This window comes from Argopecten irradians, chromosome 12 (genome assembly GCF_041381155.1).
Source record: "Argopecten irradians isolate NY chromosome 12, Ai_NY, whole genome shotgun sequence".
NCBI classification, from domain to species: Eukaryota; Metazoa; Mollusca; class Bivalvia; order Pectinida; family Pectinidae; genus Argopecten; species Argopecten irradians.
The window spans coordinates 26,240,399-26,265,458 of NC_091145.1; the positions used below are offsets into that span (position 1 = coordinate 26,240,399).

A 25,060-nucleotide genomic window follows, 5' to 3' on the forward strand; every position below is an offset into this window, starting at 1 on the left:
GAGGCAGCCATTGTCCACTGTTTACATTTGTCAACAGGAATGTCGCTCTGACTAGTATAGGGACTTGTAAAATAAACAGAATCTTTTAACACAAAATATCTATACCCAACACCTGTAATTAGTACACAACAGAGAAAGCCTTTGAAATCTACAAGCTTTAACAAATACTTTCCTGAACCTGACCCACCTTTTCTTAAGTTTAAGGAAACCTGTTATTTAAAATCTAACCAAAAAATATGCTGTCGTCTGAAGAATTTTATTGAACAAAACTTCCTTGAGGAATGTTTTTGCCTTGCACTTAATGCACCTCTGACAACATAGAAAAAGTTTGTTTAATTATAAGCTAACAATGTTTAATTATAACCTAGCAATGTTTAATTATAACCTAGCAATGTTTAATTATAACCTAGCAATGCAAACATTTATCAGTACTTTTATTTTTGTCCTGTTGAAGAAAATTTGTACTATATGGATGTTTTTGAAGAACAGGTCTCGTTTGTGTTGTAAATAACTGCAGCATCCAGAGATAGTTCAAATGCACTCTAAATGTATGACATAATCTTCAAAAAAAAATTTGACAACTGTAAAAGATATTTGTAAACTTACATCAGTCACTTTAGTTGTATGTTGTAAATGTAAGAACCAAGTTTATATGTGAGTGAAACAACTTGATGTACCCAGGGATAGCCTGTATTTGTGTAGGTATAGATCGGATTATGTCTATCGGAGATTTCCATAAATCGACCTGTCAAGGCCCGTTCTTGATCTCATGAATGTTTTATGAAACAGAAGTCCATGAATATGGATTTGAGATGGAGGCGTCAAGTTTGACCGCTTCTCATATTTCTGTCAATAGATTTGAGAGTAATACAAGTCAAAGTTCCTTCAGTAAAATTTCCTGAGGAGATAAGTGTGTATGGGTTTATGGAAATGAAAAATTCATATCAATATAATGCAATCTTATTTACGATCTTTCAAATGGGGCTATACTGTTTCATTTCTTGAGGATGTTTTCTGAACAGATTCTAGCTATCATTGCCGTCAGTTAGAAGTAGGGAGATTTAGGATAGAAGGGCCTACATCAGATTTTCCTGTTTAATATATTTTTTAATCCTTGTTAAAAACGAAAACCAATCCTTCTATCAAGATAAAAATTTATATGATTTCATGCAGATATGAAATTTTCTATCTTGGGAATAGACACATCCTTAAAGATCTTGGTGGATAGATTTCAAGTAGAAGGATCTTCACAGTCGTATAGATTTAGTCATGTTCATTTTGTATTGTTGTTTGCCCTTATTAGCATTTTGTAGAGGTGTCTGCTCTTATTAGCAATTTGTAGAGTTGTCTGCCCTTATTAGCAATTTGTAGAGTTGTCTGCCCTTATTAGCAATTTGTAGAGTTGTCTGCCCTTATTAGTGATTTGAAGAGTTGTGTGCCCTTATTAGCAATTTATAGAGTTGTCTGCCCTTATTAGCAATTCGAAGAGTTGTGTACCCTTATTATTATATGCGTACAAATTATTGTGATTACTTCCACTAACAAATGATCGGACCCATGTAAGATTTTGATATTTTTTCATATTAGTAACAGGGTGCAGGATTTATAATGAATCACTGTCTCTGCCTGAGATCAAACTCTGCACCTAGTCTGACACTCAACCGATTGAGTGAAAGAGCGCTAGATGATCCCTCGATCTAGCCAAGCTGTATATTGTGGCTAGTATTGACCTAAGTTATACATATATAACTACTTTTAATTGTAAACTTCATCAACAGTAGATTCATGCCCTGTTATAGTGGACATATTTTGGTAAGACCAGCCATCTGGTGGTGATAGGTCACCTTTGGGCCATATATTACACCTTCCTATCATAAAATGCTCCTTTTATGGAGAACAACATGTTTTATTTATGGTCTCCTCAGACTAACACATCATAACCACAAGAAAGGAACCATATGATGGCTTAGGGGTCGTTTGGAAATGACTTACCAGAGAATTTGTTTTTTGCAGTTGCTTATATTCCTGTCATAAACAATGTTTGGGTTTTGTGGTGATAATGGATGAATAGAGATACAAGAGTACACAATTTCTGTCATTGACTCTAAACATACAGTACACCATTGGCCTGTATCCAGAATTAGCCCCAAGGAATCCATGGCGACCACCGGGAGTAGATTAAATGTTATATTGATATTATCACACTATTGTGGCAGTATATACCTATCACCTTTAATGCACAGGTAGATTGATACTGACCGCTATAACTGACCACACCTGGGCATTGTAACCTACAGGGTTCGCTGTTATTGACCATTCCATGACAATTACGATTCTTGACCGTTTACCTTCCTGATCCAATTTGACCATTTCTTACCTTAATAGCATGTTAAGGTAAGATTACGTATCTACCTTTTATTACCTGTGCCAAATGACCATGTGTCAATGAGCCCATTTCTCAAATGACCTTTAAGTTTAGGTATATGACTGCCATATATAACTCTCGCATGTGCAGAAGAACAATGAATTAATCTAAGATAATCTTGTGAAAGATATGGCCAGTACATTTATGTGAGGCAAAATTCAATGAAAGAGTTGTGGGTTAGCTGTTGATAACTTCTATATTTCTTTAACAATCAAAATCTTTTATCAAAACTATGGCATTTGATCTTAACATCTTTGTAGTAGTGTAGTTTATTATACTAAAACAAAATAGGAAATTTTGAACCTATGAAGTTGCATTAAAAACTGTAAGCATGAACCCCCCTTTTTTAAGTTTTGTGAAGTTTGCCAGTTTGATAATCTAGGCTTTTATAAAAACAAACTGCCCCAGGACTCCAAGTCTGTGGACCAGCTTTGTACATAGATCTTATTTAAGTTAAACACTCCATGTGTCTGGTGCTGACAGTAAGAAAACTGGACACAAATAAACTCTATAGACCAATAGTGATAGCTTGGACCTGAAATTACCCTTACATAACGTCTGTCCCCTCGAATGACTTGTCCAGCTTGGACAAATATTTGTCCGATAAACTCTGAGGACTTGTGTTGTGGGGGTAGTTTGCACTTGAGTAACAAACTGGGTGTGTTTGCTGTAGTGATAGGGATGAATCATGTCCAGGATAACATTCACGGACAACTTGTAGACAGGATATGTAGATTTCAGGTGTACTTTCAATTACAGGTAAGTTGTTTTACCTTCATGGAAGGAGCCTGGATTCCAAAATATTTTAAAACCATGAGTGGATATTTCCTATTTTGGTATTACAGGGATACTTTCAGTAAAATTCTATGTGTGCTGTCAGTTTGCATTTTAATGATACTGAGGTGTCAATCTACGCCTTAATGTCTGTGGTTCTGTCAAAAACTGGCCAACAACTTCGCTGTCATAATGGGCTGAGTTTTACGACTTTGTTCTGTGAACACATAGTGTTACAAGCAGTTACAACATGTTACATGGTGGATTTATTATGAGGCTCGTGGGATCTCATTATTGGCCTTTATTGTCAGTCTTACCACAGAAATATTTAATTTATTTTTTGATCTATAGGTACACATATACACATATAGTCCTAATGAGGCACAAAATGACTACGAGCAAAAGTTAAGTTCAGTTTAAATTTGACAGATTTACGTCTATTTTATAATGAAAAATGAATTTCACTAATGATGGTAGGAAAACTGTTGTATGACAGTTGTTAAGTATAATGTACACTCTTTAAATCTTGTTTGAATCTTTGAAATAAAATTGATATTAATTTTGAAGAATTGGTTTTGCAATTACCAGGTTAGATTGAATCATTAAATATGTATTATTTTATTGCAGTTTTTGACAGCTGTAGTTTTAAAAATTCAACAAACAAAGTTGTTAAGTCAGTTTTCTGTATAGCTATAGCTTATAACTTGACAGTAGTAAAAAATCGCTTGGAGAGAGATAAGTAAAGATATCATAACGTTATTTCCTCCTTTCTGAAGAGTTATGTAAGAAGGGGAGATAACTAATGCATGTTGTCCTACTAGTGATGTGATATTACTAGGATCTCCCCCAGGTCTGTAATCTACATACCCAGGTGTGTTGATAGGTATGAGCTAACGAGTTAGGCAAAACGAGGCTTTAGGTAACTTTGATGTATAGACTTTCCAATCAGCTCAGTTGGAGAGAAGCATTCGAACATGAATGTCATGTCAAGGTCATTTAACTTTCAAGTGTTTTATAAATAGAACACATTTGTATTTCGTTGTATTTATGCCAGGTTATCAGGAAGTTTGAAGAATCTTCCATATACATCTATTAAATCAAGGCCAGTCATGGTGATTGTTACTCGATCTGCACTTAACTCTGTCTGAAAAGTTTCAAAGTGATTTGTGAAAAGAGCTGAAAAGTTTGTCTGGGACTACAGTACAAGGAGAATACATTTGGTTTTGGAATAAAAGTGACGTGTAAATATTCATTTTATCCTTTCCCTGAAAAAAAAAATCTTCAAATAATGTTGAAAATTGATGTTGAAATGGCTTTGCTGTCATTTTAGAGCTGTCATATCTTATGTCTTGTCTTAATGCTCATCTGGCCAGGAACGTATCTTAAAAATGATGAAGGGTTTACTGAAGACAAACAAGATCAAGTCAAACACCTTTTGAACATTTCAAATAGATGACTTTGTTCAGGACGTGATTCTATGCTTGCTGACAGCATTGTATGTTAGTTTAACATTATTTCAAAATCTAAATTGTATTTGACCCAATAAGCGCCCTGCACTTAAACAATTTTAAAAGTTAAGGGACGCTTAATAGAAGCAAATTTAGACTTTAATTTCACAACATTATTGAACAGAGTAAACCATTCATCAATGTGAGAAAAAAAATTAAATAAACATACATTTGTCAGTTTCAGTCTGCATTTAGTTCAAGATAATTTTATAAGTGAAATAGAACCTTCAGAAAGGAGGATGGGCACTTATAGGGACAGGGGTTCTTATCGGGTCGAAAGTGGTAGTTATGATTAAATGTTTTCAACACTGGATAAGATTCAGGAAATTGCAGACCCCTACACACTGTGCTGTTCAAGTTGACAATTTCTGGTTGTGCTTTAGTCTGTTAATTGGTGAAAGATTCTATTAGTAACACGGTTGATGGACAAGCGTTGGAGATAATAGGGGAAGCTGATGTCTGGTCATGTATGTTATTTTACTATAACAGCCACTGGCCTGTTTATGAATATAAAATGAACGGCTCAAGCATGAGGCCTGCCACAGTTTCTCATATCTCGTTACAATAATCCTTCATGCAAATACATGTACAGAGAAATTAGCGTGGTTACATTTTCTCAGCATCTGCGTGTTTCTTAACTTTACCAGGGCTGCAGTGAGGAAAATTGATTTTTCCATATCGGTTATTGTTTAAACTTCATTTTACTTTTAAAGCCCAGAAAAAAATCTGCAAACCAATTTTCAGAATTTGTTTCTACGCATTATGGTTTGACAGATCAGTCTAGAAAACAAATTATAGGAGAAAGACAATATATTGATTTTAGAAAACTGTGGCTTGATCATCTCCAGGATTAAACGGCATTTGACATAAGACGTTTGTCATTTAAGATCTGTATTGTTCTGGGTTATAAGACCCATTGTTCTGGGTTATAAGATCCTTTGAATACTTTGTGACATTGGTGTTGCCTGTCTCTGAAGCTGGTACAGATGGCTGAGACTTCAGTGGCCATCTGCCCCATCCTTCTCTGGTTCAAAATCTGATTTCTTATAATTCGGCTTGGTAAACAGGGCGGAAAAGGATATTGACCAGTCAAACAGTCAGAATCTGGACACTATACTAACTCTAAAGATGTTTTGTAAGATTTTTATTCTGTTAATCAAGGTATAAACTTTCTGTAGACTTCAGATTTGAGTGAGGGAAAAATCCAGCAATTTGTTATTAAAAAAAAAAACCCAAAAAAACCCAGCAATTTTCAGAGAAAGAGCTGTTTCAAATATAGAGTGGTTTAAGATATATAATGTTCAAGCAAGCTCTATGTATAGCAAAGAAAAAGGATTCTGACATTGATTAATTCTGTAGATTTGATAACAAAGGGCCCACACCATTATCCTTAGGACAGAAAACTGAGGTAGTAGATATATGACCTTTAGATGTATCCGGGTTTGACCTTCAAATACTGATGCTTATGACCTTCAAGTGTCCTGTACCAATTGTACCAAATTACCATGTAGTCCTTGTGAAAAGCTATACATGTAGTAAGATACCCTTGTATCAATGTTCTTTAAAATTGCTTTTAGCTAAAGGACTTGAGTTTAGCTAATTTTACAAAAGGAAATTGAATGATTGATGAATATGTATCTATATCTCTGTATAGAAATGGATCAAATGTATCAATGATCTGTGTTTGGTAAGAATGGCGTTTAAAGTATATATTTAGCATGTGACCAGGTGTACAGACACATTCCATGTCTGTCTGTTAGACAGGCCTTAATTCATCAAGGTCCAGCTTTTTGTTGGCCATGACCAGCCTCTGTGTAGCTGTCATTTCCTCAATGTTAGTCCACACATCAAACCTCCCATTAGAAAGTACATGAGATTTTCCATGTAAATTGTCATACATTACAGGAGCAGATGTATTGACAAGCTTTAAGCTAATGTATATAAAATTTAAAACAAGCAAAGTATGGTATGGACCAGTTATTTCCCACTGCATAAATAGTATATATATAAACATAACAACAATATGACAAAACAAATGCAGTACAGGATTTGAACCAGGAGTTCCTGTAGAGTAAGCGTTCTCTGCTTCTTGGATGACGCCCATTACATAGAATCTACATCAGATCTGGATCAAACTACTACCCCAAACACGGAATTTGGTGGCCAGAACAGAACAATCTGGCAAATTAAGAAGATCACTGAACTATGTAAATGTGCCATCAAATCAGCAGCTGGTTGTCAAGACAACAGGACCAGATACTACAATCCTGTGAAGGTAGAATTGATGGGGCAGACCAAAAAGCAAGTTTCTTTAGATCAGAAATTGCAGTATGCTTAAAGCACATGGATTTGGACTAGAAGACTGGTTTCATTTGGTCCATGTAAGGAATTTATTTTTGCCAGACCATTATTTAAAATGGACCAGAATATACAAAATGTACCCTTGTCAGACCACAGGAACTAATCAAGGTATCACAATCAGAATCATCATTAATGTACATGGTACTGTTGTTTAAACCAATCTCCGAATCCAGCTGACTTATATAGCAAATAGATAAAGCCAAACCAGGACTGTGACAAACCAAAATGCTGATGTGACGCAGCTATTCCTTCTCACAGCCAAGAATAGCCTTCGTATACAGTCTCAGCAAACCAATTGGTAGGTCACTAGTATTGACTCCTTGTGTGTGTCTAGTGGTCACAGATGTCATCTGTCTCTAGGGAAATAGTCCTGGTCCATCTGGCTGGAGGACAGAGCTTGACCATTAGGTTATGTCCAGTATAAGGCCCCCCAGTAATTACATGACAATCACTTTACCTCCCAGAACAGTTGTATTAGAGTACATTACACAACAGTACAATGTCAACTAGAATCTGGCGCCAGAAAAGCGTTAACCAAATTTATTTTGACATCTCTTCTTGATTTCTGACTCTATAATATTCTGCAGCTGTTTGGTTTCCTTTAATGACATCCTAAATGTACATGTAGTCTAATTACCACACTTAAAATGGATGATTGTATAATTAGGGGTTATTACAGTTGTACAAGGTGTCATCAGTTGACTTTTGATGGGAAAAAAAACATCTAAACTGTATGACTGGGGATGGATTTTGAGTGCAGGTGAAGTTCACTATTTATTTACTCTTGTCATCACCTACATGACTTCACCTATTGCTTGATCAATTCCTTGGAGAATATAGCCAGTATTGTTTCTGTGAAAGAATAGGCCTTTGTGTTTTAAATAGTGAGCTGTCATTCAGCAGGTGGAGCATGCATGTTATTTGCTGGGTTTTTTTCAGTAGAGACATTCAGGTTTGTCACATCAGGGACTTTGTTTCAATACATCTTTTTGGCTCATTCTACAGGCGTATACTTTCGTATTTTTTTCTGCACTTCTCTCTACCCAATACTGTTCGATGTAAGACGCTGTTGTTCTTGATTATGTTGTAACTCATTGTTGCTTCCCCTATACTCAGCTTAAGCTATGCACTTCCTGTACACCAAAATAAAAACAGGCAAAAACGTTTACAAGTTCAAGATCAATACCCCAAGGCAAGCTTCACTAGATACAAAGAACGTACAACGCCACTCTTTCTAACTGTTATTTGCTGAGTAATAGTTTCCCATACAGATAGTTCAAAGCTATCAGATTATTGAATGAAGTTTTGGGTACATATTACAACACAGTTTTATGTCGGCTGCTCTTTGTTTCCAAGCCCACGCTCACCTTTTTTTCAATTTTGGAAATGGACCCCTCGACTTTGTGTATCAATCATCTGATACTTCAATTGTTGTATCTATGGGCCGTGGTGATGAAGCCGTGGTGATGTAGCTGTGGTGATGTAGTCGGCCATTGTGATACACACCTCACAGCCTCTTATTGTTTCTGATTGATTTTAGGATACCATCGGGAGCTGAACGCTTAATTTGTCATACCATTTATTTTTGATGGTCTGTATTCCCTTGGCGTACACCAACCCTGGCTGATTAATTTGATTAATGAGTTCTCTCCCTTTGTAATAGCTCTCTTGTCTGAATTTGTTGGTTTTGTAACACATGGATATTTGTATTGATGTTGAGGAGGAGTCCATTTGCTTGTGAGGAAGCACTTTGTTACAGACTGAGAGTGAGAGGATCTGGTTTATTTGTGTATACAGGTGGTGTATGTATGATGTATTGATTATCAATGAAGATTTCTCAACAATGCTTTCCCCTCCGATAACTGTTGATGTTACAATGTGGGGTATTCATCTCGTTAATTATGGACATGAGAGATAGATAAACAAATCGCACTGCTCATTTCGTTTAATACTGAAGAAAAACCATTCCAATATTGAATAGTCATTATCAGCATATAAGTAGAATGAATTAGGTTACAGATTTTGTCATTATGACTGTATAAAAGCAGAGTATTGTTAAAATAATTACAAAATGTTTGAACAGTGATAATGAGCACTTAACTTCATCATTAAATTCTTGACATTTAAATTTTCTTCCATATTTAATGTCACAGAGTGATTATTAAATATTAATTCTGTAATATTTCTGGTCAATTTTATTCTGGCCTCGGTTTTGGATCAGGGATATCAAACGTTTCGGTAAACCATTTTAACATTCCATTTTGTTCAAATTGCCAATTTAGTTCAATTACTACACAATAAGTGATGACTCATGCCTATACCAGAGAGCATTGTAAAATGGGTGGAGAATCTGCAGTGTGGTGATACTGTAGTTACGCCCCACACCCTTTAGTATCAGCACTCGGTGTATATCTTTCTTGTCCTATTTCCAAGGTCTGTATATATATGTGACTATGGTACATTGGTGAAGGTCAAATTTGATTGAGATGCTGAGTGAGTGAATGAAGCAGACATTCATGTTACACAATTGTTACCAGTAGTGCATGACCATATAGATGGACCTTGTGACAGGAAGCAAACCAATATCTCATACTACACACCCTCCCCCCTCCCCACCCCCACACACCTGTCCATGAAAATTCAAAGTAAAAACATTCTGAACGTAAATGATATAGCCTTTGATGAATAATTGAATCTGTCCTTTTTGTGAAAGACAACAATTCTATTGGCTCATTTTTGTTTTCTCTGAATTTTTTAAAAGTGGATGATTTAGAAGAGAACGTTACATTGTACATGTAGTTCTATTGCAATGAGTGTACACTGATTGAGTCTTAAAAGCTGATTATGTTGAAAGGTAAAAGTGAGGAATTTCAGAGAATTTTACATCGTGATTATATCCTGATTAAGTTTAAATAGCTTATTCTCAGGTTGAAGGGCCATCTGTGATTTACAGTCCATTGGCCAGTTTGAGGTCAGATCCTGTGGTATACCACTTGTCTTTATCAGTTACGTAACAGTTGATGGAGTGTGTGCTGGGTTTATTGATAAACAACTTCTAATCAATCCCCCTTTAGGAGGTCCATATGTGTATAGCAAGGTAAAGCACCAGAGCTGTTTGAATGTAAACGTTATTTAGCCAGAGTTGATCTAGCTTAAGGATCGATCATGTATACAGTGATAATTTCGGTCATTTAAAGATTATTTCCATCTGAAAATTGAAATTTTAAGAAAAGGAGAAATGGGAGCATGGATGACCTAGGTAAGTCCAAAATCTCACAACCAGGACCTGCTGAATACCTGAATCACACTAATATACTGTAAACCAACTTTCATTTGCCTGCGATTTACTTTCGTGAATTTTGCCATCCAAGTAAATTTGATAAAGTTTATCTCCATGAATTAATATTTGCATTATCGATATTGATAGGAATTATCAATCAATTGTAAAATCCATGAATAATGATATTCACAAACTCATTTTGAAATGGAAATCCCAAAAATTAATACCTAGCTGCAAAAAAAAGTTGGCTTAGTATATATGATAGTTTACATGCTTAATTGCGATTCCATAAAGGATATTGACTAAGGGTTCTGACAAAATGACAAATGTGTACTTAATGCAGCGATGTAGGAGTTCCAGGATATGAAATATCTATTAAGATTACCTGCATAAAATGTTGAGAAAATTATAGATTGACGAGGCGTTTGATCTGATTAAAAATACAATGGGTACACTTGAAATTCCTCACAAGGTCAATCACTTATTAAGCTGATGTAGCTATTTTGCGTTGATTGAATTTCGTTGGTCTGTGGGGTTGATAAACTTCCATATTGACCTTCTCGTTGGCTGAGATCGAACCCAGGAAGATAGATGGCCTGGGATAGTTATAAAACAATTTGTTGGAGGCTCAACCCATCACAGTGACAAGAACAAAGATTAGCCGAGATTGGGCAGGAGATGGGAAGACAAGATAGAGAAAGTCTGATGATGGATGGACAAGACAGTTGTGTGACCATCAACTCACTGATAAAAAGATAAACTACTTGGTGATAACTACAAACAGTGATGTTCAGAAACTGGTGACCACACCTAGCTCTTTCTTCATGTACTATTATATCAGGGTAGACATTGTTTTTACTTTACTGATAAAAATGACATCACATATAAGAATGTCACCTGTTTAAGACAAAAGTCTAAACAAAACTTTATGACAAAAAATTCAAAGGGGGTGGGGGAGGAAAAGGTGGACCTGTGTAGACCAATATTTGATATATACAATCAAATTGGTCTAACTGTTGGCAGTAACATGATTACAGGCTTTATTTTGGACTAACATCAAGTTACCAACAGACTTACAAGTTGTGAGTTAAAAAAGGAAGGTCTTGACTGTACAGTTTTACAATCGAATTGTGCTAAATGTTGGCAGGACCATCATTACAGATTATAGTCTGGTATAACAAAATACTGTAACTGTAAACAAAGTCTTAAAGTTGCAGGGCAGGCTTACAAGTTTAGAGTTTATAGGAGGTTTGGCAGGGCATAGATGTATGTGACATGTATGAAATCTACCTATTTATAAACAGCTGTTGGTCAGTTGGTCAGTCCGGCATGGCTAGCTGATAAAGGTAGCTTTAGACATGGTGGTGAAACAAACAATGCATGATTAACTTTCTGACTGGTCAAACCAGGTGATAAATTTACACATTGACATGTTGAAACAAACAGCAATGACCATTATACAGCCCTGGTACTGCTGATAAAACAGCTTAGTGACAGGAGAGAGTTTAAAATCAGGGATTAAACTGTATATGCTTGTCCTGAAATCAATTTGCTCTTGATTTGTACTATTTATTGAAATGTTTTGTCATGTAAGTTAGGACACATGATGATTACCATACTTTGTAGTGGACCAGGTTAATGGTATACATAGGAACGTCAGCTCGGCATTCATTCCTGATATATATGCCCATATCATCAGATAGAAGACAATTAAGTTGTGTGACATGAATTTTTTGTTGTTTAAAGCAATAGTGAAATCATCGCTACAAAGTTGAGCCACAAATATTGCACTAACCAATGAAATCATTTGAAAGTTCCTTACCATGAATGAAATAACCCAATAATACTCCATGTTATACAGTATATGTACACAAGTACCATAGTTACCAATGTCTGTTCTGACCCCTATGTGTCATATTTAGTTTCTATGAATGTTTTTGATCATTTACCCAATTTTGAGGGAGGCGACTGGAAAGGATATCTGTATTATCAATTTCATACAAATTTTATCATCATGTATAGGTACTTCAGAGTTTTCATTGAATTTTTTGGCGATATGTTCTTCAAGAATATGTTCTTCAAGAAAAGTTATCTCTTTACCGTTAGATGGTATTTCAACCTGCTGCTTGTCTTGTTAAACAAAGCTGATTGGCTTGACAGCAAAGACTGTGTACTTTGGAACAAGTGATGACCGACTCAGATATCTTTCTGGTCGGTCAACAAAGCATTGGTCAGTTCAGTAATCAACTTTGAAGGTCTGCAAGGTCAAGAATGCACCTGGTCTTTGGTCACTTGTCAGTGCTTTATCTCCTGACCAGAGAGATCCACATACCGGAGTCTCAAAGTCCCTTCACATAGCGCTAGGGCTGTAGGATGATGAGAGACATTTGTGAGCCAGGTTTCCAGGTGGCCAAGATACTGCAGGTGGTATCTAAGGAAAAAAACAATAGCTTTTGCTCTGATACATTTCATATGGCTCGAAATTAATCTTGTGTATATAGGCAGTGAAGTATAGGGTTTCATATCTCGTAACAATTTTAATTTGCAGACAAATCGTGTCTGGCCCGAGTCTGTACCTTGTTTTTGTCTGCGACATTCCTGGTCTATGATAAGGCGCGCACGCATTAGACACAGAGCTTCATTACTTGTATGTTCCAACATCAGCCTTTATCATCAAAGAAACAGGCAATTTATGTAGTTAATGACGAAAATAAAAAGTAATTAACACACAAAACACACAAAAAATTGTATTATCATGTCAAAATTTGTCGCCTTATTACATCTAAATGAAGATATATTGGAGTAACTTTGTTACAAACACAATACTTCAGGAGGGTAACAGTGATTCATATATGTAAAGGCATGTCAATTATGTCTGAATATTAATTACTATATTTTGGCTATAGTGCTAACCATTGTCTGAATGTTAATTACTATATTTTGGCTATAGTGCTAACCATTGTCTGAATGTTAATTACTATATTTTGGCTATAGTGCTAACCATTGTCTGAATGTTAATTACTATATTTTGGCTATAGTGCTAACCATTGTCTGAATGTTAATTACTATATTTTGGCTATAGTGCTAACCAATGTCTGAATGTTAATTACTATATTTTGGCTATAGTGCTAACCATTGTCTGAATGTTAATTACAATATTTTGGCTATAGTGCTAACCATTGTCTGAATGTTAATTACTATATTTTGGCTATAGTGCTAACCATTGTCTGAATGTTAATTACAATATTTTGGCTAATATGCTAACCATTGTCTGAATGTTAATTACTATATTTTGGCTATAGTGCTAACCATTGTCTGAATGTTAATTACTATATTTTGGCTATAGTGCTAACCATTGTCTGAATGTTAATTACTATATTTTGGCTATAGTGCTAACCATTGTCTGAATGTTGATTACTATATTTTGGCTATAGTGCTAACCATTGTCTGAATGTTAATTACTATATTTTGGCTAATATGCTAACTATATTTCATTTTGTTCCAGGTGGTACATTCCCTTCAGGACTTAATTACTGAGGATTAACTACAGTATAGGATTAAATCTACATGTAAGTATAGCCATTTGTGATTTTCGAGGATATTTTTGTGAATTTTTAACACTGAAATCCAAAGTACTTTATGTAAGTGACACATTATAACATTATAAAAGGCTATATGAAGGTCAGTGAAAGGTATCTATATAGCATTGCAATACTATACAGAAACATTCTAAAGTGGCTTCAATTGAATTTTGATAATTGTTTTAATGGGTCAATTACAGAATTTGATTATCAGACATCATTTTTCCCAAATTTTCTTTTGATTTGATATATAATGTAACATATATAAGTTCGGAAGTCATTTCCAGGCTTACTGTTTGTCTATTATTGTGGATCTAACATGTCAGTGAAAGAAAAGATACTTCATATGTAGAGATCTTGTGTGGTTTGGGTGTCGTCTCAGGTAGTCCTGTGAAGTATATAAATATACATATCTGGTATCTACAACCCACTGATCTCTATAATTACCGGACATCCAGGAATGAAACATGAAATCCTATATACAGTTAGCATGCTGTAATAATAGGTTATGTCAGACCCATCAAACTTTACCTCAATGTTACAACTACAAGCTTGTCTTAAACATTCGAGTGTTTGATTACACACACCTGTGTTATATAGGTAACATAAGCTCTCTCCTCATTCATGGTAGAATATGGGGATAAACTTTCCCTCTGATCACTATAAAAAACACCTGCTTCCTTGTTTAAGGGATTATTCCTAACTGCTACCTGTTACAATACACTTGGTGATTCGGCTTTTCACAACATTGCTAGAGATGCGTCTCCTTGTGAAATGATTAACGAAATATGTAGGTATGGTGAATTTTGTTCTTCTGAGCAGAAGTCATGCAGGATACCTGTTTAACACAAGCAGCTGCTTGCTTCCATTGTTACGGAGGACCACCCATCGATTGTCCCATTATCAGCTATTGTTAAGTTGCATCATCAGAGCTGGTCATAAGGAATATGACGAGGGGGGGACAGATTGAAAACATTTGGTCTGATGTGATCTTATCAGCTTAGTTACGCTGCTATCACACACCTGAACGCCTTCCTTGTCACTCAGGTAGCCACCACGATGACACTTTACAACAGTGACACGGCCCGCCATGATGGTCTTTTGATCATCGTTAATGTTATATCTGAAGGTATATAGCCAGATGAATGTAGAATAGATGGGGGTGGATTAAAAGCCTATATATAGCTTTTTATCAGTCTAGTCATCTAAGCGGGTCAAACCGTACTTAAAAACAGCCTCAAGGGCTGAACTTTTGTAAAGATTCTATCGTTTTTTTGCTTGTATTGATCATAAATCGGAGGGTTTTGTCAGTCAGGAAATTGCAATCATTTTTAAAAAGCGGGAAAAATTACAATAATGTTTTGGTAGATTGATGTCAAATCCTATCTTTATAGACCTCGCTTGTGAAGCTTAGCTAAATAGACATACCATAGTTGACCCATAAAGCACCCAGGGCGTTAAAGAATTGAAAAAAAAAAGTTAAGGAGTGCTTATTTAGGATCAAAAGATTAACATTTTGCAAAAGTATTGCACAGAGTAAGCCATTACTCAATTTATAAAACAAATCACATACAATATAATCTTAACGGTTTAAGTGAAATTGCAGCCTCAAAAAGGAGGAGAGCACTTATAAGGGTGAACACGGTAGGCTGGAAAGCAAGGCAAGATTTTCCTTTCCTGAAAGGTATTGATTTCATTATCTAAAATGAAAGGAAAATTTTTTTTTTGTAAAATCCCAGAAAGTAGGAGAAATGTTGTATTACTAATATGTAAAAGCTTTTGTTGTACAAGTTTCATGTGTCTCTTGGTACACCTATAGCTCTTCTTGGTGATAAAAAAAATGTAAAACATATTTGTAATGTTTGAAGTGACATTATTTCACTGTTGTATCCCATTACATTACCAATGTGTTTCTCCAACTTAACTGCTGGGAGCGTGGCTTTTCTTTGTTCTGGATACTTCCTCTGGAAACCATCTGAAAAAAGACATGTTTCAATGGCGGAGATAAGCTTGTAGCTATGGCAACAGTAGACATAGAGTCTTTGATGTTCATTGTGAAAAGAAACAAGGTGTTGTATTGTTCCTGATCGTTGAGTAGATGAATACTGGGCTGTTATCACTCTTATCCGGGTGTGGAGGGAGGGGTCGGAACTCGGAACATGTCGGAAATCATGATAGGAGAGAACATATATTGCAGGCTTGTTATTCCAATCAAATTGTCCAGAAAGTAACAGCTTTTCCAGATGCTGATAGCAACATATAGTTCATGCATAATCAATTTCCTGTGATTACAGATTTGGGTTTCTAATTTCACGGCCCTGCATTTCTTAAAGGATTCAACTAGTTCTGGATTTGTCATACATGAATAGATGTTGGTATTGTACATGCACAAATGCAAAAGATGAAGAGGATATCATTATGAAATGAAATTCTGTATTGGTGAATGGTACACCAGCAACAGCAGCATGTACAAAGTCATGACTAAATATAGATATTATGCCATGATAGATCATTGAATAGTTACCGTAGTTATTGAATTTGTTAAGAGAGCCACTGTAATGGTCCAATTTGCAGCTGACATCCCCATGCAATATCGTTTGTAGAAAGCTGTGCATTCTTTGAGAATAGAGGTTTTGGATATATTTTTGTAAGGGATTTGATGGAAGTTTTTTATACAGGCTTGTGATGGTACATGTAGGTCTATTTTCTAAGCTTTCTATAACACATTAACACCATTAATTTGGGCCCTGGGTGAAGGGTAGGTAGGGGTATGTCTATCCAAATACTTCACCTTTTTAGTGGCTATTTTGATGGCAGTCTGTAATGGTTGGATGGGGCAAAAAAATATTGAAGGAATAATAAAGGAATGAATGATATCTGTTTCATTAGTTTGTGTGAAATGCTTGACGTTTATTTTAGTGAAAGGTAGATCGGGTAGATTTGATAAAGAATGGGAAAGGGAAATCTATCCAAGAAGTTAAGATTGCATGGCGAGTATTTTGATGACATCTAGCTATGATGAGTGGATGTGTTAAAAGCATTGATGGAAGAATTGAAGAGGTTAGATCCGTTACACTATCATAGGGAGTGGACACTACCCTGACAGACCGTGATAACACTATCATAGGGAGTGGACACTACCCTGACAGACCTGATCCGTTACACTATCATAGGGAGTGGACACTACCCTGACAGACCTGATCCGTTACACTATCATAGGGAGTGGACACTACCCTGACAGACCTGATCCGTTACACTATCATAGGGAGTGGACACTACCCTGACAGACCTGATCCGTTACACTATCATAGGGAGTGGACACTACCCTGACAGACCTGATCCGTTACACTATCATAGGGAGTGGACACTACCCTGACAGACCTGATCCGTTACACTATCATAGGGAGTGGACACTACCCTGACAGACCTGATCCGTTACACTATCATAGGGAGTGGACACTACCCTGACAGACCTGATCCGTTACACTATCATAGGGAGTGGACACTACCCTGACAGACCTGATCCGTTACACTATCATAGGGAGTGGACACTACCCTGACAGACCTGATCCGTTACACTCATCATAGGAGTGGACACATACCCTGACACTACCTGACAGACCTGATCCGTTACACTATCATAGGAGTGGACACTACCCTGACAGACTGACCGTTAACACTATCATAGAGTGGACACTACCCTGACAGACCTGATCCGTTACACTATCATAGGGAGTGGACACTACCCTGACAGACCTGATCCGTTACACTATCATAGGGAGTGGACACTACCCTGACAGACCGTGATCCTTACACTATCATAGGGAGTGGACACTACCCTGACAGACCTGATCCGTTACACTATCATAGGGAGTGGACACTACCCTGACAGACCTGATCCGTTACACTATCATAGGGAGTGGACACTACCCTGACAGACCTGATCCGTTACACTATCATAGGGAGTGGACACTACCCTGACAGACCTGATCCGTTACACTATCATAGGGAGTGGACACTACCCTGACAGACCTGATCCGTTACACTATCATAGGGAGTGGACACTACCTGACTGACCTGATCCGTTTACACTATCATAGGGAGTGGACACTACCCTGACAGACCTGATCCGTTACACTATCATAGGGAGTGGACACTACCCTGACAGACCTGATCCGTTAACACTATCATAGGGAGTGGACACTACCCTGACATATAAGGGAGTGGACACTACCCTGACAGACCTGATCCGTTACACTATCATAGGGAGTGGACACTACCCTGACAGACCTGATCCGTTACACTATCATAGGGAGTGGACACTACCCTGACAGACCTGATCCGTTACACTATCATAGGAGTGGACACACCCTGACAGACCTGATCCGTTACACTATCATAGGGAGTGGACACTACCCTGACAGACCTGATCCGTTACACTATCATAGGGAGTGGACACTACCCTGACAGACCTGATCCGTTACACTATCATAGGGAGTGGACACTACCCTGACAGACCTGATCCGTTACACTATCATAGGGAGTGGACACTACCTACTGACAGACCTGATCCTTACACTATCATAGGGAGTGGACACTACCCTGGATCCGTTACACTATCATGGAGTGGACACTACCCTGACAGAACCTGATCCGTTACACTATCATAGGGAGTGGACACTACCCTGACAGACCTGATCCGTTATGGGTACACTACCCTGACTGACCTGATCGTTAATATAGGGAGTGGACACTACCCTGACAGCGACCTGATCCGTTACACTATCATAGGGAGTGGACACTACCCTGACAGACCTGATCCGTTACACTATCATAGGGAGTGGACACTACCCTGACTGACCTGATCCGTTACACTATCATAGGGAGTGGACACTACCCTGACAGACCTGATCCGTTACACTATCATAGGGAGTGGACACTACCCTGACAGACCTGATCCGTTACACTATCATAGGGAGTGGACACTACCCTGACAGACCTGATCCGTTACACTATCATAGGGGAGTGGACACTACCCTGACAGACCTGATCCGTTACACACTATCATAGGGAGTGGACACTACCCTGACAGACCTGATCCGTTACACTATCATAGGGAGTGGACACTACCCTGACAGACTGACCTGATCCGTTACACTATCATAGGGAGTGGACACTACCCTGACAGACCTGATCCGTTACACTATCATAGGGAGTGGACACTACCCTGACAGACCTGATCCGTTACACTATCATAGGGAGTGGACACTACCCTGACAGACCTGATCCGTTACACTATCATAGGGAGTGGACACTACCCTGACAGACCTGATCCGTTACACTATCATAGGGAGTGGACACTACCCTGACAGACCTGATCCGTTACACTATCATAGGGAGTGGACACTACCCTGACAGACCTGATCTGTTACACTATCATAGGGAGTGGACACTACCCTGACAGACCTGATCCGTTACACTATCATAGGGAGGTGGACACTACCCTGACAGACCTGATCAGTTACACTATCATAGGGAGTGGACACTACCCTGACAGACCTGATCCGTTACACTACATAGGGAGTGGATCACCCTAGGGAGTGGTTACACTACTACAACCCCTGACAGACCGTGATCTGTTACACTATCATAGGGAGTGGACACTACCCTGACAGACCTGATCCGTTACACTATCATAGGGAGTGGACACTACCCTGACAGACCTGATCCGTTACACTATCATAGTGGGAACTGACGTTACACTATCATAGGGAGTGGACACTACCCTGACAGACCTGATCCGTTACGACTACGTTAACTATCATAGGGAGTTGACACTACCCTGACTGAGACCAGATCCGTTTACACTATCATAGGGAGTGGACACTACCCTGACAGACCTGATCCGTTACACTATCATAGGGAGTGGACACACTACCCCTGACAGACCTGATCTGTTACACTATCATAGGGAGTGGACACTACCCTGACTAGACACCTGATCTGTTACACTATCATAGGGAGTGGACACTACCCTGACAGACCTGATCCGTTACACTATCATAGGGAGTGACACTAACCCTGACAGACCTGATCCTTACACATATCATAGGGAGTCTGGACACTACCCCGGACCAGATAGACCTGATCCGTTACACTATCATAGGGAGTGAGGACACTACCCTAGACAGACCTGATCTGTTACACTAACATAGGGAGTGGACACTACCCTTGACAGAACCTGATCCGTTACACTATCATAGGAGGAGTGGACACTACCCTGACAGACCAGATCTGTTACACTATCATAGGGAGTGGACACTACCCTGACAGACCTGATCCGTTACACTATCAAAGGGAGTGACCACACTACCCTGACTGACCTGACTGTTACACTATCATAGGGATGGACACTACCCTGACAGACCTGATTCACGTTACACTATCATAGGGAGTGGGACACATACCCTGACATGACCTGGAATCCGTTACACTTTCATAGGGGACACTACCCTGACAGTGATGGACACTAACCTATCTGACTGACCTGAATACCTGATCCGTTACACTATCATCAGGGAGTGTGGACACTACCCCCGACTGACGTTGACGTTACACTGATCATAGGAAGAGTGCCACTCAAACAAGCAACACTACCCTGACAGACCTGACCATGATCCGATTAACACTATCATAGGGAGTGGACACTACCCTGACAGACCTGATCCGTTACACTAACTGAGTGGCACTACCCTACACTATCTATAGGTAGGTGGACACTACCCTGACAGACCAGATCCGTTACACAATCCAGAGGGATGGACACTACCCTGTGACTAGCCTATCCCGTATTACACTATCATAAGTCATAGGAGTGGTCATACCCTGATCAGACCGTGATCCTTTTACACTATCATAGGGAGTGGGACACTACCCTGACTGACGTTACACTATCAAAGGAGTGAGTGGACACTACCCTTCCAGACCTATCATTACACTATACACATAAGGAGTGGAACACAACCCTGACAGACCTGATCCGTTACACTATCATAGGGAGTGGACACTACCCTGACTGACCTGATCCGTTACACTATCATATGGGAGTGGACACTACCCCTTGACAGACCTGATCTGTTACACTAACATCATAGGAGTGGACACTACCCTGACAGACCTGTGATCCGTTTACACTATCATAGGGAGTGTGACACTACCCTGACAGACCTGATCCGTTACACACTTCATAGGGAGATTGGACACTACCCTGACAGACCTGATCCGTTACACTATCATAGGGAGTGGACACTACCCTGACTGACCTGTGATCCATTACACTATCATAGGGAGTTGACACTACCCTGACTACCGGATCCGTTACAGCTATCATAGGGAGTTCGGAAGAACTACCCTGTACAAGAGGGGACCTGTAACCGTTACAAACTATTCATAGGGAGCTCTGGACACTACCCTGACAGCACCTGATCCGTAATACATCATATCATAGCTGGAGTGATCACTACTGCCGATTCGATCACAATCCGTCGGTATCTCACCCTGACAGACCTGATCATGTTACCAAATCTAATCATAGGGAGAAGCGGACACTTACCCTGACAGACCTGAGCCGTTAGCACCTAACCTAGGGAGGTGGACACTGACCACTGAGAACAGACCTGCCATATCTGTTACACTAATCATCGAGGGAGAAGGACACTACCCTGACAGACCAAGAAGATCCGTTTACACTAAACAAAGGGAGTGGACACTACCTTGAACAGACCTGATACCGTTACACATTCTTTACATATGATGATGAGTGGACACTTAGCCCTGACAAGACCACGAACCGTTACAGCTATATCATAGGGAGTGGACACTACCCTAGACAGACCTGAACTCGTTACACTATCATAGGGAGTGGAGCACTACCCAGACCTGATACGTTACACTATCATAGGGAGTGGACACTACCCTGACGAGACCTGATCCGTTACACTATCATAGGGATTGTGGACACTAACTGCTGACACATTATCCTTAAACTAAACAAGGAGTGACACTACCCTGAACAGACCTGATCCAGTTACACTATCATAGGGAGTGGGACACTACCCTGACAGACCTGATCCGTTACACTATTCATACGGGAGTGGACACTAACCTGTACACGACCAGATCCGTTACACTATCATAGCGGGAGTGGACACTACCCCTGACAGACCTGATCCGTTACACTATCATAGGGAGTGGACACTACCCTGACAGACCTGGATCTGTTACACTATCATAGGGAGTGGACACTACCCTGACAGACCTGATCCGTTACAGCTTTCATAGGATGAGGACACTACCCTGGACAGACCTGATCCGTTACACTAACTTCAATAGGGTTGTGGACACTACCCTGACAGTCATACCTGATGCCGTTACACAATCATAGGGTTAGGTTGGACAACCTACCCTGACAGACCTGATCACGATTATCACGCTATCATATCGGAGTGGACACATACCCCTGACAGCGACCTGATCCGTTTACACTATCAATTAAGGGAGTGGACACTACCCTAGACAGGACCTGATCCATTACTCTATCATAGGAGTGGGAGTCACTACCCCTGACAGACCTGATCCGTTACGCATATCATAGGGAGTGGGACACTACCCTGACAGACCTGATCAACGTTAGACTCACTTTCATAGGGAGTGGACACTACATGTTGGACAGACCTGATCCGTTTAACACTATCATAGGGAGTGGACACTACCCTGACAGACCTGATCCGTTACAACTATTCATAGGGAGTGGACAACTACACCTGACTGGACCTGATCCGTTACAGCTATTCCAGTAGGGAGTGGACACTACCCTGACAGACCTGATCCGTTACACTATGCATATGGAGTGGACACTACCTCTGACAGAACCTGATCCGTGTATACACTATCATAGGAGTGGACACATACCCTGACTCAGACCTGATATGTTACACTTTCATAGGGAGACACTCACCCGGGACACTACACTGACAGGACGACCTGAATCCTGTTACACTATCAATAGGGAGTAGGACCACTACCCTGACTATGAACTCTGATTGTTACACTATCATAGGGAGTGGACACTACCCTGACAGACCTGATCCGTTACACTATCATAGGGAGTCGGACACAATACCCTGACTGACCTGATCCCGTTACAGGACTATCATAGGGAGTGGACACTACCCTGACAGACCTGATCCGTTACACTATCATAGGGAGGTTGGACACTACCCTGACTGGACCAGATCCGTTACCACTATCATAGGGAGTGGACACTACCCTGACAGACTGATCCGTTACACACTATCATAGGGAGTGGACACTACCCTGACAGACCTGATCTGTTACACTATCATAGGGAGTTGGACACTACCCTGACAGACTGATCCAGTTACACTCTATCATAGGGCAGTGGGTACACTGAACCACCTGACAGACCTGATCCGTTACACTATCATAGGGAGTCACTATAGGGATCAAGGGAGTGGACACTACCCTTGACAGACCTGATCCGTTACAACTATCATAGGGAGTGGACACTACCCTGACAGACCTGATTCCGTTACACCTCATACACATCATAGGGAGTGGACACTACCCTGACAGACCTGATCCGTTGCTGTACACTATCAAAGGAGTGGACACTACCCTGAAAAAGACCTGATCCGCAGTTACACTAATCATAGGGAGTGGACACTACCCTGACAGACCTGATCCGTTACACTATCATAGGGAGTGGACACTACCCTGACAGACCTGATCCGTTACACTATCATAGGGAGTGGACACTACCCTGACAGACCTGATCCGTTACACTATCATAGGGAGTACCGGACAACTACACTATCATAGGGAGTGACACTACCCCCAGACCTGATCCGTTTACACTATCATAGGGAGTGAGGACACTACCCTGACAGACCTGATCCGTTACACTATCATAGGGAGTGGACACTACCCTGACAGAACCTGATCCGTTTACACTATCATAGGGAGTGGACACTACCCTGACAGACCCTGATGGACACTACCCCGTTACACTATCATAGGGAGTGGACACTACCCTGACAGACCTGATCCGTTTACACTATCATAAGGGAGTGGACACTACCCTGACAGACCTGATCCGTTACACTATCATAGGGAGTGGACACTACCCTGACAGACTGATCCGTTATCACTATCATAGGGAGTGGACACTACCCAGACCCCTGACCTGATCCGTTACACTATCATAGGGACACTACCTGACAGACCTGATCCGTTACACTATCATAGGGAGTGGACACTACCCTGACAGACCTGATCCGTTACACTTTCATAGGGAGTGGACACTACCCTGACAGACCTGATCCGTTACCCTGACACTGACAGACACTGTATCCGTATACACTACAGACCTGATCCGTTACACTATCATAGGGAGTGGACACTACCCTGACAGACCTGATCCGTTACACTATCATAGGGAGTGGACACTACCCTGACACTACAGACAGACCTGATCGTTACACTATCATAGGGAGTGGACACTACCCTGACAGACCTGATCCGTTACACTATCATAGGGAGTGGACACTACCCTGACAGACCTGATCCGTTACACTATCATAGGGAGTGGACACTACCCTGACAGACCTGATCCGTTACACTATCATAGGGAGTGGACACTACCCTGACAGACCTGATCCGTTACACTATCATAGGGAGTGGACACTACCCTGACTGACGTTACACTATCATAGGGAGTGGACACTACCCTGACAGACCTGATCCGTTACACTATCATAGGGAGTGGACACTACCCTGACTGACGGGAGTGGACACTACCCTGACAGACCTGATCCGTTACACTATCATAGGGAGTGGACACTACCCTGACAGACCTGATCCGTTACACTATCATAGGGAGTGGACACTACCCTGACAGACCTGATCCGTTACACTATCATAGGGAGTGGACACTACCCTGACTGACGTTACACTATCATAGGGAGTGGACACTACCCTGACAGACCTGATCCGTTACACTATCATAGGGAGTGGACACTACCCTGACAGACCTGATTCCGTTACACTATCA

At 39.9% G+C, this 25,060-nt stretch overlaps 1 protein-coding gene across 2 annotated transcripts in view; it reads left to right on the forward strand.

Annotated features, from left to right (window-relative positions):
* Window positions 1-25,060, forward strand: part of LOC138336679 (dystroglycan 1-like) — a 141,640-nt gene that overhangs the window by 70,056 nt on the left and 46,524 nt on the right. For both annotated transcript variants that reach the window (XM_069286211.1, XM_069286210.1), the window contains one exon: window positions 13,854-13,917. The gene's annotated coding sequence lies outside the window, so the exon portion shown is untranslated. The remainder of the gene's footprint in view (window positions 1-13,853; window positions 13,918-25,060) is intronic.